Raw genomic sequence first — 15030 nt, forward strand, 5'->3', positions numbered from 1 at the left:
AAAGTCATTCACGTCTGCCCTCATTTTAAGGCATGGATCTTTCTGTAAGTTATATTGTTATCAATAACATCCTTGGTAATTTCTGCATTACGTGCTAGTATAAGTTGAAAATCTAAGGACAAATTCTAAAATAAACCCGAACAACATATACTAAGCAGCCAGAAATATCTTTAGTAGTCTGGAGGCTCTCCTTCTCCAGAGTTGGGTTATATCCTGCAGCTCATTCTTCAGAGGTCTCAGAGCAACTCTCAAATTTTTATCTCCTTTCACACTCATGAGAGATGGCACTTAAAAAATATGGATGTAAATTCTAGCAAAGTTTACCATAATGGCATGAGAGACAGTGATAGAGGTACTACTTACTCTTTCTGCATTTTCCCTTGCTCTCTTCCTTATTCAAAGTGTATCTATCAATCAAATGAGAAAATAAATTGTTAGAATTTTATGAAATTACAATCCACAAATACCACCACCAAGTGATCACTGTTGTCATCCTAGAGGGTAAAGCATAAGGCAGGCTTGTCTGTTAGGTGCAGCTGAAAATGCTTTTGCTAAAGTTCCACCCTGCTGCATGGAGTTGACTACTCTTGGTTTTGTCCAGTTGGCTCTCATTTTTCTTTTTTCTGGAAACAATCTCAATTTTTCTTTCAAAAGTCATCTTACTCTCAGCCTATGTAGCTGAGTAGGACTGAAAACCCACCACCTGCCCAGTTCCTCCCTTCCTGGTGAGTGATTGACCTAACAAATCAGCGTATTTTACACCCGCTGGAGGCAGGAATGGACAAGTGACCTTAATGATATAGTTAGACTCACTCCCAGAGTTTTTCTAGAATTATTGGGAAGGAAGAGTTTTATCTATTGGTGTTGCTAAGTTGTAAGGTAAGCTGTTTTGCTACATAGGGAGAGCCTATGTGAAGATGAAATTAACATATAAAGGAAAAAGAAATCAGAAGATGGAGAGAGTTAGAGTCCAGATAACACTGTTTTAGCACCTTGGTCAAGCCATACCTGAAGATGTTACTTTCCTAAGACTCTTCAGTTATGTTAACTAATAATTTCCCCTTTTGTTTAAGCTACATTGGACTGGAATTTTATCTTTTGAAATCAATCAAAATGCAGAATTAAACAAAATGTAAACCAGTGAATAACATTATAGGAAAAACCATGATTTGGCTTTAAAGAAAAAATTCATAAACTTTGATTCCTTAATTGCACTTAGTTACTTTGATTAATTAGTTAATTATTATTCATTTGTGTCACTGATTTCAGAGTACTGTGAGATATCTGTGAGGAAGAGTATGACTCTAGGCCATTGCTTTGCCTTTCTCACACGTTTAATTAAATGAAGGCATTTACTAAACCTAAGAATGGCTAGGTGCCTAGCATCTGAACAAGCAATTGGTCACTACCATTCATGAGAAATTCCAGCACAAAGTACAACAAAACACTAAACCTAATAGGTGGTGTCTTCTTGAAATACATTATATGAAAGTCAAAAGCAAGGAGTTCTTGAATTGGATTTAATGTAGCCTCCCCATGTGCATGTCACAAACAAGGAAATAAGATGCCTTATTTTACCTTCAAATGCTTCTGATCAATTAGTACAAAAATTATGACATGGAGAAGATGCCATTTAATTAATGGCTATAATGGACCAAGTATTATGGTAAATCTTTGCATGGAGGGTATTAGCTACAAGATCATTGTTCCAGTGGTGTTAGGCAGGTTAATGTTTATATCCCTCAAAATAACTTTTCACTTTTCCCTGCCAAAGAACTTGTCCTTCAGGATTAAGAAGGACATTATAACTGCATTCACTTAAAACTTATGCAGTAAATCTTGGTGATCACATTCAAGTCTGGTGGCATAGAGCTAATGAGCTTGAGTTTGCAGGGGAAAGGTTAGCCTTTCCTCTAATTCCTAAGAAAGACCCTCTCTGAAAGGCATTCCTCTTTCCCACCTCTTCCTCAAGTCAAGCGTCTTGCCCACGTCCTGCAGATCTGGCATTAGTTCCTCCCTGGACAAGAAATAGACAGTTGCTCTGGCAAGTTAACAAGTCAGTTTTGCCTTAGATGGGGCTGTCTTCTGAATTCTAATCAGAAATCTTTTTTGATATCACAGGCAATCTTTTCAGGAATTCTTTTTCCTTAGTCTCTACCTTTCCACCCACCAAAATCAACATGTGAAAAGCAAGAGGCTACTTTTAAATGTCAGCGTGGCCCTTTGTCATATCCCGGATTGGAGCCCTGATGAGCTTCTGGAAGGAAAGGAATTTCACAGCACTAGAGGTTAACTGCAGTGAGGGATAAAGGACATAGCTGGACGGCTTGCCCGATGAGTCAACAAAACAGTATGTGATGACTTTGTCAAGGCCAGAGAGAAAACACTCCCTGATATATTTTGTTGGTCTCTGTTGTGTTTAATAAAATGAGCTTGTTGTGGTGGAAGATGTAGTTTCAGTTGTCAGAGAGATCTGTTTTTTTTTTTTTTTCCCCAGAGAGACCTGGTTTAAACCCAAGCTTAGCAACCTACTAGTTATATGGCCTCACATGACCCTCTGAACCTCTCTGGGTCTTGGTGTCCTTAGCTGAAAAATGGGAGGAAATAAGAGTGCTGAGAGGTGTGTATTCGATGATGTTGGTGAAATGCTTGGCACCAGGGACACTCAATAGTTCACCCGTAGACTTTGATCTTACCTGGATGTGGCCGGGCCACGTGACCACCTGCTCAAGTGTGTCGGCTATTTCAGCTCCTCGGTGGCAGTTGAAGTGTGATATGAAAACCTTGGCACAGTTTTTATTAAACTCAATACTAAGAATCTGGATTGTGACAGACAAATAAATTCTAAGTTAGAATGAAACGACCAGGTCACCACATTCTGCCCCCATCTGTTCTGTTGGGGTCAGGATTCACCTCCTGAATCTTGGCACATCTCCACACTGTAGACTTAAAACTGGGCATTTCCAGTCCATCTGATGATAAGACTTGTGTCCATTCGGGGAACCAAACCTGCCATCAGTGGAATAGAAAGAATGACTCTGGGAGGTTCCGTGTCCTCTCTCATTTACACGGACACCAAATTGGGAGACCTGGAGGCAGCTTGGAAGTCCACCTCTGCCCTCTGGCAGAACAGGGCTCAGAGCGTCTCAGAAAATGAATAAATATGGGTTCTTTTTTTCGTTCAGTCTTGAAACCTAACTGAATCATATCATTGCCAAGCGAGACTCTACACTATTTAAGATCACTCTACTGATGTTCCCTTCTTTGTATGTGGTCTAATCTTAATTTTCTGAGCCCAGGTGTTCCCTGACTGTGGCAGAAGGCCTTTCAGAAACAGCCTGTGGTTTGCTGAATGACACGTGTGCTGTGGAAGCTTTGTCCTGCCTTTATTCATCAGTGAAATGACATTTGTTAAAGCCTATTTAAATGATTTCAGTTACCTTAAACCTTTTGCATACTTGGCTAAGGATGTGCTTTAGAACTTCATAGTCGGGAAAATTTCAAACGCGGATAAAAGTAGGGGATACAGCCCAATAGCTTCTATACATCCTGAGTCTCCGTCAGCCAGGTTCCACCGGCACAAGCTAATGGCCAAGCTCGTCTCACCTACATACATACCCACCCTCCTTACGCCATCAGAGGAGGTTTAAATAAACCCTAGATAACATGGAATTTTATTAATAAATATTTCAACCTGGCCTGTCTTTCTAAAAGATAAGCGCTCCCTCTGATTTTTTAATATGTCCGTGATACCATGATCACACCTAAAAGGTAAGCAGTCGTTCCTTGGCGTCGTGGTCCATCAGTTAGGGCTCAGATTCCACAAAACTCGTCATGCTTCTGAGTACAGAAAAGTGTGGCTTCTTTCTCTAGGTTGCTCTCCAGAGTCAAAAGCGAGTGTCTGTGGTCACCACTGATGGCCACACTGTGCCTGTTTAGAGTCTTTGGCAGCCAGGTTGACCCACTTTTACTGGGGACTTGGGGTGATGCCTGGGGGCTCTGTGTGGCAAGGCCCAGGACAGCTGCCTGCTCCGAGAGGCAGGGGAGGGGTGGGCTGTGAGAATCCACATCCACCCACGAGACACTGAACCAATGGCGGTGGTTAGGAGTGGCAATCAGAGAGAGAAAGCTGTCTCTTCACCGTCCAGTAAGCCTGCTGGTGCAGAGACGTGGCCAGGGGCCCTCCTTATCGATGGGGAGACCGCATGGCTTACACTTGTCTCCTCACAACCTCCCCACCCCCCTGTATCGTGCCACCTGGGCCTGGGGGTGGGGGGTGGAGAAGAGGCTGGAATCAGTATCTCTCATTTCAGAAAGTTCTTTCCAATCAACCCCAGGGGGGAAAGCAAATATAAAAGCCTTCCAGCATGGAAGGATGTGCTGTCTCACTGACACCCGCCTCCCTCGCCCTCTCCAGACGACGCTGTGCCCGAGAACAGCTGGGCATACCCCGCCATGGTCCCTGCTCATAGCTGTCCACTGGGGATGTTCCAGGAGGGTGTCTGGCGGTAGACAGCGGACCTGGAGCTGCGGTGCGCAGTGCTCCTCATCGCCTTCCTAGCTCCCTGTGGTGAGAACTGCAGAGGGAGAGGGCAGGGGGACAGTCACTGGCTCCACCCTCAGTGTCACCTGCAGGCTGCGTGGAGGAAGTGCGCAGACCAGCCCCTGGGGATGTCTGGGCGGGGACAGAGCTTTGGCCGAGGAAGGGTGCACCCGGCATTGGGCACGTTGTTTTGCATGCCTGGGGGCAGTGCTTTCCTGTTTCCACTACAAGTGACTTAATGTGGCTGCAGCACAGTCACCAAGGAGGAGGGGGACCTCCACCCACCTCTCCAGCCTCCTTGCTCAGGGATGCCCGCCTGCCCCTCTGTAACCCAGCCACGGGCAGCTTCTCCCACTTCCTCCTAAACTCAGAGCTCTGTTGACTTCTGACCTTCATGTTTTTTCTCTGGAATATTCCTTCTTTTCCAAGTCCAGTTCCCTCTCTTTCCTCAGATCTCAGCTTAAAGGCCCCTGGCCCTGGCAAGCCTGTGTCACCCCAGTAGGTGAGAGCTGCTGCCCCCGCTCCTGCAGTGCCCTTTGTTTGCCCTATTATCCATCATTTATGCTAATGCTTGTATATCTGCCTACTTCCCATGGTTGACTGTTAACACCTTGAATGGTGGGGCCAACCCTGTCTTGCTTACCCCTTTAATCCCAGTGTCTGCTGCAGTGTCTGACACAAATACAAAATGTTCTTAACACACCTTTATTGAATGATTTCAGTTTATAAGCTTTGAGCCGAAATTTTGAGCTGGATTGAAAATATCAAACTTAGGAGGGATGAGATCTTAACTGTATTGCAAAAAATGTTGCTGCTGATGAGGGGAGTAAGGGCAGAAAAGGGTAGGTGACGGGCTGTTTGCGGTGTCTGCTAACCTGCGCTGTTGACAGAGCTTATGCTCAGTTGTGACAGTGGTTCCAACACAGAGAATAGAACAGGCCTCCTGTCACTGATGCTCTAGGGAGCTGGGTGAGGCCCCCTTGGGGCTGGAAGAATCACCTGACATCTTAGAACCCAGGACCTGGGAGCCTAAGTGATGGCCACCTCCGGATGCTGGAGTGTAGACAGTGAAGAGGCCGTTCTGTGGTTAGGCCGTTCTCATCAAACAACAGCAGCAGGGTGTTGTCCTTCCCTTCCTTTCCTTCCTTCCTCCCTCCCTCCCTCCCTACCTCCCTCTGTTCCTTCCTTCCTTCTCTCTTTCTTTTTGTGTTCTGTTCTGAAACCCGATTTCCTGAAGCTTCCACTCCTGGACCCTCATTCTGGAGAAACACATGGGAACTTACTCCCCACCAAGGTAACAGACCTTGAACTATTTAAAGAAAACTGTAAGTTGTGGCCATAATGCCTTTATCTCTAATGCAATGGAGACACCACCTTGAATTCATCTAAAGGGAGAATGGGAATTCATTATTTTGATGGAGAAATGGGGATTTTTTTTCCTAATTGTGTAGTGATCATTAATTATAGAGGGTATATTTATAAAAAAAAAGAGTCTAAAACAGAACCCTGCTAAAAATAACCCATTTATCTATCTCTTCTAACTCAGTCTCTCGTTCCCCATACTCCTTCCATAGACTATTAACACATCTTGAAACTGGACATAACAAAGGTACTTAAAAGAAAACACCAGTTAAAAAAGTCTCTATCCTGCACCAATTCTTATTTTGCTATAAAGTAGAACTTTGGACTCTGCTCCACTGACTTATTAATTTGGGTTAATGTGATTGTGATGATGGACTAAGTTTTGCTCTAGGTGAATTCTTCATCCTGAGATTGTGGTCAGCTGCTTTCACACCCTGGCATATTCACAGGTTATAAACAACCAACTCAGTTGCTTTGTTTAGTTCCTAAATCACTTCCCTATTTTTAGAGCATTACCATGTTCAAGAAGAATAGGTAACCTTTGATTTCTTGTGCGTGTGGCAGCCTGAGGTGCCAGTGCTTAAGGTTAATGTAGCCACATCACGTTCCTGGAGTGAATGTGTGGGTCTGGGTGTACGTGCGACATCTACTTCAGTGAAATTTTTTTCTGAGAGTGTATCCCATCTAATAACTTGAGCCCAAGTTAATTCAGCTCTGTTGGAAGCCCCTGCCCCTCTCCGTGGCTGGCTCTGTGGCAACATCCCCTCCTGCCCGCTGGCCTGTGCTCTGTAACTCAAAGCCACCTGCAGTTGGTAGTGTCATTGCCTGATCACCCAAGAAGTGCAGCCACAGCGCCTAGCTCTATTTAATGCCATTCCAAGTCCGTTTGCCAGGAAAAACGATTGACTCATGGAAAGGGAGCTTGTGTTAAAAGTGGAGGAGATTACAGAGAATTTATCTAGGAAGGTCCTAATACCGACATCACTTTGAAATGGGTATTTGTATCCCTGACCCTGTGCATTCTGGGCATTGGGAGTGTAAAGGCCTACGGGGTTGACACATATCCTTGCAGTCTATGCTTCTCAACTGAACATCTTCCTATCCTTAATTGGCATAGTTATCCTTGTAAGACAGTGTTGTTTTTTTTCCCCCCAAGACACCACTGGGATAGAACAGTGTAGTTCCCAACCACAGATGATGATTTTGTCCTCAAGGGGACACTTGGCAATGTCTGGAGACATTTTTGGTTGTCACAGATGGAGGCTCACTACTGGCACCTAGTGGGTACAGTCCAGGGATTCTACTAAAAACCCTACGGTACACAGGACAGCCCCGCATAACAAGGTATGAACCCGTCTGAAGTCTCAGTTGTGCTGAGGTTGAGAAACTTTGTTTGGAGAATTTAGTTCTAATTGATTTAAATTTTCTCCCAATTGACTTCAAGCTTATTCACTGTTTTAGATCATTTTCTTGAGTCCAAGAATGACTAAAGTTAGTTGTCAAAATTCCCTACACTACATCTGAGATAAACAGACATTATAAGGGTAGCAAGTATAATGCACATTATTAGAGTATTCCTGGCTAAGACTGCGTGTCATGTCTTTTGTACCCTTAATGAGGAGAGGCTGAAGAGAAATAAGGTATTAATTTTCTATGGCTGACATAACAAATTACCATAAACTTAGTAGCTTAAAACAACACCAGTTTATTAGCTTATAGGCTGTAGGTCAGAAGTGTGACACGGATCTTACTGGGCTGACATTAAGGTGTTGGCAAAACTGTGTTCCTTCTCAAAGATCCAGGGGAAATACCCATTTCCTTGCTGCTTCCAACTTCTCTAGGCTGCTCACATTCCTTTGCTTGTGGCCCCCCTTTTCCACTGCAAATCCAGTAATGTTGTATCTCTTCGACCATTCTTCTGTAGTCATGTCTACCTCTGATCACAGCCAGGAAGTGTCCTCTACTTTTAAGGACTGTTGTGACGACACTGGGCCCACTCATGTAATCCAGGTTAGTTCCCCCATCTCAAGGTCCTCAACTTCATCATCTCTACAGAGTCCCTTGTACCATGTAAGGTAACATGATGTATTCACAGGTTCCAGGGGTTAGGAGGTAGACATCCCTGGGAGCTGTTAATCTGTCCATGACAGAATAATACTAATTTTGGCATCACCTAATTCCCATGGGTGACTGATGTCCTGCAAGCTGGGGACAAGCTAAATTACACAGGCTTTGGGAAATAGGCTATCAGTCATCACAGAAGTGTGCGGTGAGCAACTCAACTGCATCCTTGTAGTAGGAGTGGGTTTGCCTCTGGAGGAAATAGACATTTCAGTCATCAGTCATTCTGGAAAGAAGTCATTCCTAAATGAGCCCTAGAACAGGGTGAAGGAAACACTTTCTTCTCTCTCTGGGGTTGGGTTCCCTTTGGCCAGGACTGGAGATGTGGAGGTACCCAGAGCATGAACAATGGCTGGGTGCAGGATAAATCCTTGGGTCTGAGTTGAGGGCTAGAGGACATGACATAAACTTGCCTTATGAAGGACCCTGAAGGGGCTGTGGACTTTGCAGCATCTTTAAACTGTTTTTAGAATAATCTTATTATTTTTTTCAAAATAGCTCCTCTGCTATGCTGTGAACAGTGAGGGGGAAAGTCTCCCTCTACACTTGGGGTTGACTCTGCTGGGGCAAGAAGAGGCAGCCTGCAGAACCCAGAATCAGATGACTAGTGAAGGGAGGATTTGGAGAATGCACAAGATACTGAGCTCTTCAGGCACTGTTAGGTGAGGAATGTATATGTCCCTCAGAATTCATGTTGAAATCCTAACCCCCACACTGATAGTATTAGGAGGTGGGGTCTATGGAAGGTGACTAGGTCATGAGGATGGACCTGATGAGTGGAATTAGTGCCCTTGGAAAAGAGGCCCCAGGGAGCTCCCTTGCACCACGTGAGAACACAGTGAATCGTTATCTGTGAACTGGGAAGAGGGCTCTCACCAGACACCAAACCAGGCAGGTGCCTGGATCTTGGGCTCCCAGCCTCCAGGACTGTGAGAAATAGATTTCTGTTGTTTATAAGTTCCCCAGTCCCTGGTGTTCTGGTATAGCATTCAGAGCCCGAATAGACTAAGACAGCCTGGAAAAGACTGCAGGTCAAAAAGGATGAGGGGGTTCCAACAGCTGTGATTTGTATGTAAAAGGGAAATGTGACCTCCCAGGGCTGAAGTCTGGATATTTGGGCTACACAGCGAAATATGCTTTATAGTAAAGGTGCGAGTGTGAGATTTGACAGCCTGTGGGTAATAAACGTGACATTTTACACTCACATAAAACTCTCTTAAATCACAAGAGTCCACAATGCAATGCTGTGGAGATTATGTTAAGTTTTTCCTTTGAAGGTATTGACTGGGGTCAGCCTTCTGGAAAGAACTTTGGACTGCTCGTGAGGAGACGGCTTTTGTGTCTCCTGCTTTCACTGCGCATTGTGCCTGAGTGAGCCCATCACCCCCAGATTTACCCGCCGTGACACCTGTACAATTCTTGGGGGTACTTCAGCCTTGTCCTCCCTGTGGGAAAGTAGCTCCCGCCCTCCAGGAACTCAGGGTGCAGTTTGTTTATTTCCCCTTTGCACCCATAGGTACCAGTACCATTCCTGGAAAAATGACTTTTTTGCTAAGTAACCACGTCAAAGTCGCTATTCTCACTAACCAGCTGGTTGGCTTTGGTGAACTCATTTTATTTGAGCCTCAATGTTCTCACTCAGTGTGAAGGGTGTGGACATTTTAATTCTAACATAATTTCTGGCTCTCAAATTTCATATTCTTTTCAGCATATAAAGTGTTGCTTCAATGCAGTGATGGTTTTACCTACTCTCTTTTGTTTGATAAAGTAGGAAAGACACCTAGTTATCTTCCAGTTAAGTGTTGGGTGTTTGAGCTGACAGGTAACCAAGGTAAGGGTGGGATGAACCATGATATATATACACGTTTCATTCCTTGGGTTCCAACCCGTTCCTGCTGTATGACAAAGTGCGTTGGAAATGAATTCCACCCGTGTGCCTTGGCAGACAGAATCAAACGAAGCAGATTCTGGGCTCCGCATCAGACAATGGTTTGGGCAAAACGAGGCATGGAATGAGGCTCTGCTCTTTCATCATTCCCTTCTACCTGGCTGTCTCCTTAAGCGTCGGATCCACATATCTTGTTCTAGAGATTCCATTCCCCTGGCCCAAGCCCCCTTAGCTCTCGAGCTCTCCCCTTTATTCTCCAAAGGAAATGCTGAGGTTGTATGCTAAAACATTTTTTTAATTGCATTTTCCCTCGGGAAAAGAGCAGCTGCCTTCCCTCTGATACGCGTGTAGCTCTCTTTTGAGCTTCGGCATGAGAGTGATGACAGAAATATACTGGCTGACAAGTGCCAACACCCAAGGCCACCGCAGGGATGTGGAATTCACCTGCCAGAGCATTTGACGCTTGCGTCAGGAAAAGGCAACAGCTGAGAAAAGCCCTGTGAGAAATAGCTTCCCACGTACGTGGCAAAGGCTGTCCAGAATTGTAAATCAGTTGGATGTCTGTTTCTTCCAGCTAATTTTCCCAAGGGTGGAGGGAAAGAGGAGTCCATTCGGCTCATTTGGTGGTTGTGCGGACAATGATAGCATCCCAGTGATGCCAGAATAACTGATAAAGACCTTTGTTACTTGTCCTTAGAAATTTAGCTAAGACTGGGAGACCAGTTGCCCCCAGGTGTAGTTTTTCTGTGCAGTGCTCTCTGTATGTAACAGTAGAGATCACAAGGTTTGAGCCTGTCTAAAGAAAGCAGCTCTTTCATTTGGACCAATCATGACAATGACATTTAAATTGTCCTTCCTTTAGCTCTGCCCCCTTGAAGCCTAATCTTAGAGAACTGTTATTTCATTTGTGATGGTGCCCAGACTCACTTGGACGCTAACAGGAAGCAAGTTACACATGATGCTGATACACAAAGCCTTTTGGTTTTAAACTTAGTAATGAGCTAAAGGAAAGTAGGAGGGCAGAGCCATTTGCTGAAGATGTCATTACTCAGAGGCAGTGGGAAATGTGCAGAGAGAACGTGTGTATCTGTGTATCATTGGGAGGAAGGTTCTCTGCTCGGAAAGTTAGTACAGTGAAACCTGGACACCTGCCTCACAGTGACCCTGAATGCACCTGAAATTCTAGATGCGACCCCTTGGAACCCAAAGACCATGCAGCTCCATTTAAGTAGTAGTATAATATTCAAAACCAAAATCCAGACTCCCCCCCCCCAAAAAGGAACCGAGAAAAAAATTTGAATAGCAGAGTAAGTTATTTGTGGTTTCTTGTAAGAGTCAGTTTTCTTGTCTGTCCTCCCAAGAATGTGGACTCCTTAGAAATACAAAATCTCTTTGCTTTGTGTGTGTCCAGATTCTATCAGTAAATGGCACGTGGAGATGCTCAGAATATGTTCACTGCATTCATTCATGACTCACTAGACACTTGAGGGCAAAAGGAATCTTACGCTCAACCACTGTCCCACTCAGACGTTTGATACGCCTCTAAAGTCCACCAACAGCTGGCGCCCAGTTTCTGCCGGGCACTGGAGGGTTGTTGTCCCTGCCGTTTAGAGACTATGCAAAATGGCTTCCCTATGTTTCTTCTTTTATAATGAGAAAGAAAGAAAGAAACACTGAACCAGGAAAAGTGTGGGAGAGGTTTGTAGGATATGTGAACGGAGGTAGAAAGAAATGACCCGTCTGCAGTGAAGAAGTCATATAAGCAGGTTAGAAACAGGGGCTGAACTGTTCACCTCTGGCAGCACCTGTTCAAAGCAGAGGGTCAGCAGCTACAGCCGTTTCAGCTTCGCCAATTCTGCCCTCCCAGTTAGCCACGTGCCCTCCATTTACTTTAACAGGAGCCACGTGTGTGCAGCTGATGGGGGTACTTACTGCTAGGGAAGCGAAGCGCTGAGTTCCTGCCGCCCACCCACCCACATCTCTGGCTTTCTAAGCCACAGGCAAATGGAAAACAAACACGCTGCTGGCGTATGAGGAAAGCGTGGAGCTCTGACAAAACCAACCAGGACAAAGAGAAGCAGAGTGTGGACATCCTGCGCTGGTGGGATGCGTGAGCCTCACGGAAGGTCAGGGCGTACATTTCACAGTCCTTGGGGCGCTTGCTCTTCGCCGCGGGGGCTTTTGGTGGAAGCGTTATGGGGGATAATTGAGATCTGGGAAGGAAGCACAACACTCATGGTGACCAAAGATGGCTTTTGGTTCATTTATTGAACAAATGCTTGTTTGAGTTCCCAGAAGTTGCTAGCCGGGACCTGGTAACCCTTCCTGTGGTACCAGGTTTGAGTTTTAAAGAAAAAACACTATTTTCATAAGCATAGCTGGGGATACTCAGGGCAGCATACTCTAAATTGGGTAGAAGTCAGCGATCAGCAGCAGTGGACTTGATAAATAAGTGTTAAACTTTTATAGCATAAAATACCATTTGCAGAAGTGAAAGAGGGTTAAGCTAGTAGGCACTGGTGTGCCCCCCTTGCTGAGACATCGCTAACTGATAGAAGAATAGTTGCAGAAGAGTGTATGTGTCGACTTTTGTTCAACAGACTAGGGGTTCTTGGAAAACACAATTCCCCTAAAAGCCTAGTAGTTTTGGGATCTGTTTGCTGCCAATTTTAGTGAAGGAAAAGCTGGTTATCTTGTCAAGTCAGGGCCCCTGACTTTAGAGTGAGCTCTGTACTTCTGACCAGTGATGAGCTTAACACTCGCCAATTTGGCCTCTGTCTCAAGATAGGTCAAGGTCCCATCTTATAAATTTCCCTTGTCCCTAACCTGGAGTCCAGTGACTGGCTTTTTCCTTTGAGGTTGATTTTCTCCTTTTAAGGTAGGAAATTCATAGATTGAGGTGTTTAAAAGAAGCCTGAGGGAGAAAGCTGTTTTTTGTCCCTGCTCTCTTAACTCCTGCTCCATGTTTAGCTTCAATTCCAACTTTATCCTGGGGTAGATAACGTGGTCTTTCTAACCCTGCAAGTAGAATACGAACAGAATTCCAAACAGCTCGAATTACTTGTACTTAGACAGGGTCTTTCTTAGCAAGGTTTTATTTCCTCCTATTTCCAGAAGGGCGAGTATGCATAGAAATTCTTTGTAAAAGAAATTTTTCTTGCTGGAGCTGAGTGAAGGCAGCAAGGAGTAACCACTACATCACCACAGTCTAGAGTTTTTCTGCAAAATTTCCTAGTATTCCAGCCTTCTTAGGCATGTTATCTCTGTCCCCAAGTGTAACAGGTAGGAAGTCAACAACCTTTTAAATATTTCCAACTTCTTAGCTTAGTTAGGTTAAAGTCACCTCCCTGCAATCTACCACATCACAGCTCTGCCAATTCCACATTGTGGACTCGTATTTTTAGTGCCCTATTTCTAAGTACTGGTTTGTGTATTACATCTGACTTTCAGTTTCAAGTGACTGAAACCTAACTCAGTATAATTTAAGATCTCTTCCATTTGCAGAACAGGGTAGTTTTTCTTGAAGTGCAGCTGGATTCCATCTAAAGCATCATAGGTTTGGGATTAACCTCCCTGAGTCACGCTGTCACACCAGGTGCACCTTATCTCCACCCCTCCGTTCTAATTCCTTGTGGGTTTCATCCTCAGCCTTCTTATACGCGGGGCAATTATAGATGTATTCCTAAGGCTGGTATCCTCAGAAGGAAGAGAAAGCCTCTTGTCTAACATTGTAAGTAGTCTTGAAGCTGTCCCATTGCCTCTCACTGGCCTGGCCGAGCTGCGTTCACCCTGAGCTGACAGACCTCAGCGGGCTGCGGCGGGGGGCAGGGGCCAAGTCTTTTGTGCGCAGCCCCGGGCACAGGTTTGCTCAGCTACGTTGAAAACACTTTCAAGAAAGAGGGGGTGATTTCCCGAGGAAAAGTGCTTTCATGACTAGAATAAGAAATTGTGGATGCTGGGCATGAAAAGGTAACTATGACTGAAATATTAGAGACAGAGAGCTATTGACAGGAGGAAAGCCTGGCTTTGAAAAAGTGGAGAGAAATAGAAAGTGCTCAGTAGGCTGAATTTTTGAGAGGCGGTGCTTCTGAAAGAGCAGGGGGAAGATATTCAAGATATTTGTTATTCTGCAATGTAAGATTTTGGGAAGACGGTGTTTTTAAGCTTACGTTGCTATGTTTTATGCTATATAATTATCTGTCTCTCCCTTTTCAAGAAAAATGAGTAAAGACTTAGACCGTTTGTCAAGGCCTTCTGGAGATACATTTGTTCTGACTTGTGGATACAAAACTGCTAATTCTAGTCTAGAGGGCATTGGCTTTATTTGGGTTACATAAGATACTTAGAAACAATTGCTAAATCTTTAGGGAGAATTACTAAAGGATACTGTTGAGTACGGAATCTCTACTTTCAAGCAACAATTTCTCTTCAGAATTCTTCCTTTTGCATAGCTCCCCCCTCCCCTTTTTTTCCTTAACTGGTACATTTCCTTTTCATAAGGATTTAGGGCCATTTATAGTACTAACAATAGCAGTAGTTAAAGGTGAATAGTATGGGTGGTCAGCCCTAAAGTATTAGAAGGCATTGAAAACATATATTCTGCAACCAGTAAGGATTTATTGTCTATGAAAATAATGTAAAGCAGAAATTCACTTAGCTGCACATTAGAATCACAAGGGAGCTTTCAAAAATACCACAACCACAGCCCAACTCCTCGTAATTTTATTGTAACTGTGCTGGAGCAGTTTTGAGGAAAAAAAAAAAAAGCCCTTCAGGTGATTCTAATGTGCTGCTGAATTTGCGAACCATTGCTCAGAGGTCAGGCCACTAGGCTTGCAAGTGAAGGTCACAGTCACATTTGAAATGCATTTGCCGAGAACGCATGCATTTTATCCAGCGCCCTTCTGTTATTTAATTAGTTATTAGCTTTAGTTGAAATAACCTGCGAACACCTAAGTATGGTGCTGCTGTTACAAAGGAACAATAGCACTGAGTCAAGTAAGCTCTCTGGGTTGGTATGAGAAACCAGGCGTCGACTAAGCCAAACAAACAGTGGGCTATTATCGAGGCCAAGCTCATACTGCTTGAGTCGAGAGATGAGGTGTTGGGGCAAGGA

General features: G+C 44.5%; 1 protein-coding gene across 7 annotated transcripts in view; it reads right to left on the minus strand.

Annotated features, from left to right (window-relative positions):
- The window catches only part of ABRA (actin binding Rho activating protein), a 31221-nt gene extending 28423 nt beyond the window's left edge, over window positions 1-2798 (minus strand). For 4 of the 7 annotated variants that reach the window (XR_012064149.1, XR_012064147.1, XR_012064146.1 and 1 more), the window contains exon 1: window positions 2697-2798. The gene's annotated coding sequence lies outside the window, so the exon portion shown is untranslated. Of the gene's footprint in view, window positions 1-363; window positions 408-2696 lie in introns of all 7 variants that reach the window. The other 3 variants (XR_012064148.1, XR_012064145.1, XR_012064150.1) reach the window with 1 other exon arrangement.
- Between the last annotated feature and the right edge of the window lie 12232 nt (window positions 2799-15030).

Source organism: Vicugna pacos, chromosome 25 (genome assembly GCF_048564905.1).
Source record: "Vicugna pacos chromosome 25, VicPac4, whole genome shotgun sequence".
NCBI lineage: Eukaryota > Metazoa > Chordata > Mammalia > Artiodactyla > Camelidae > Vicugna > Vicugna pacos.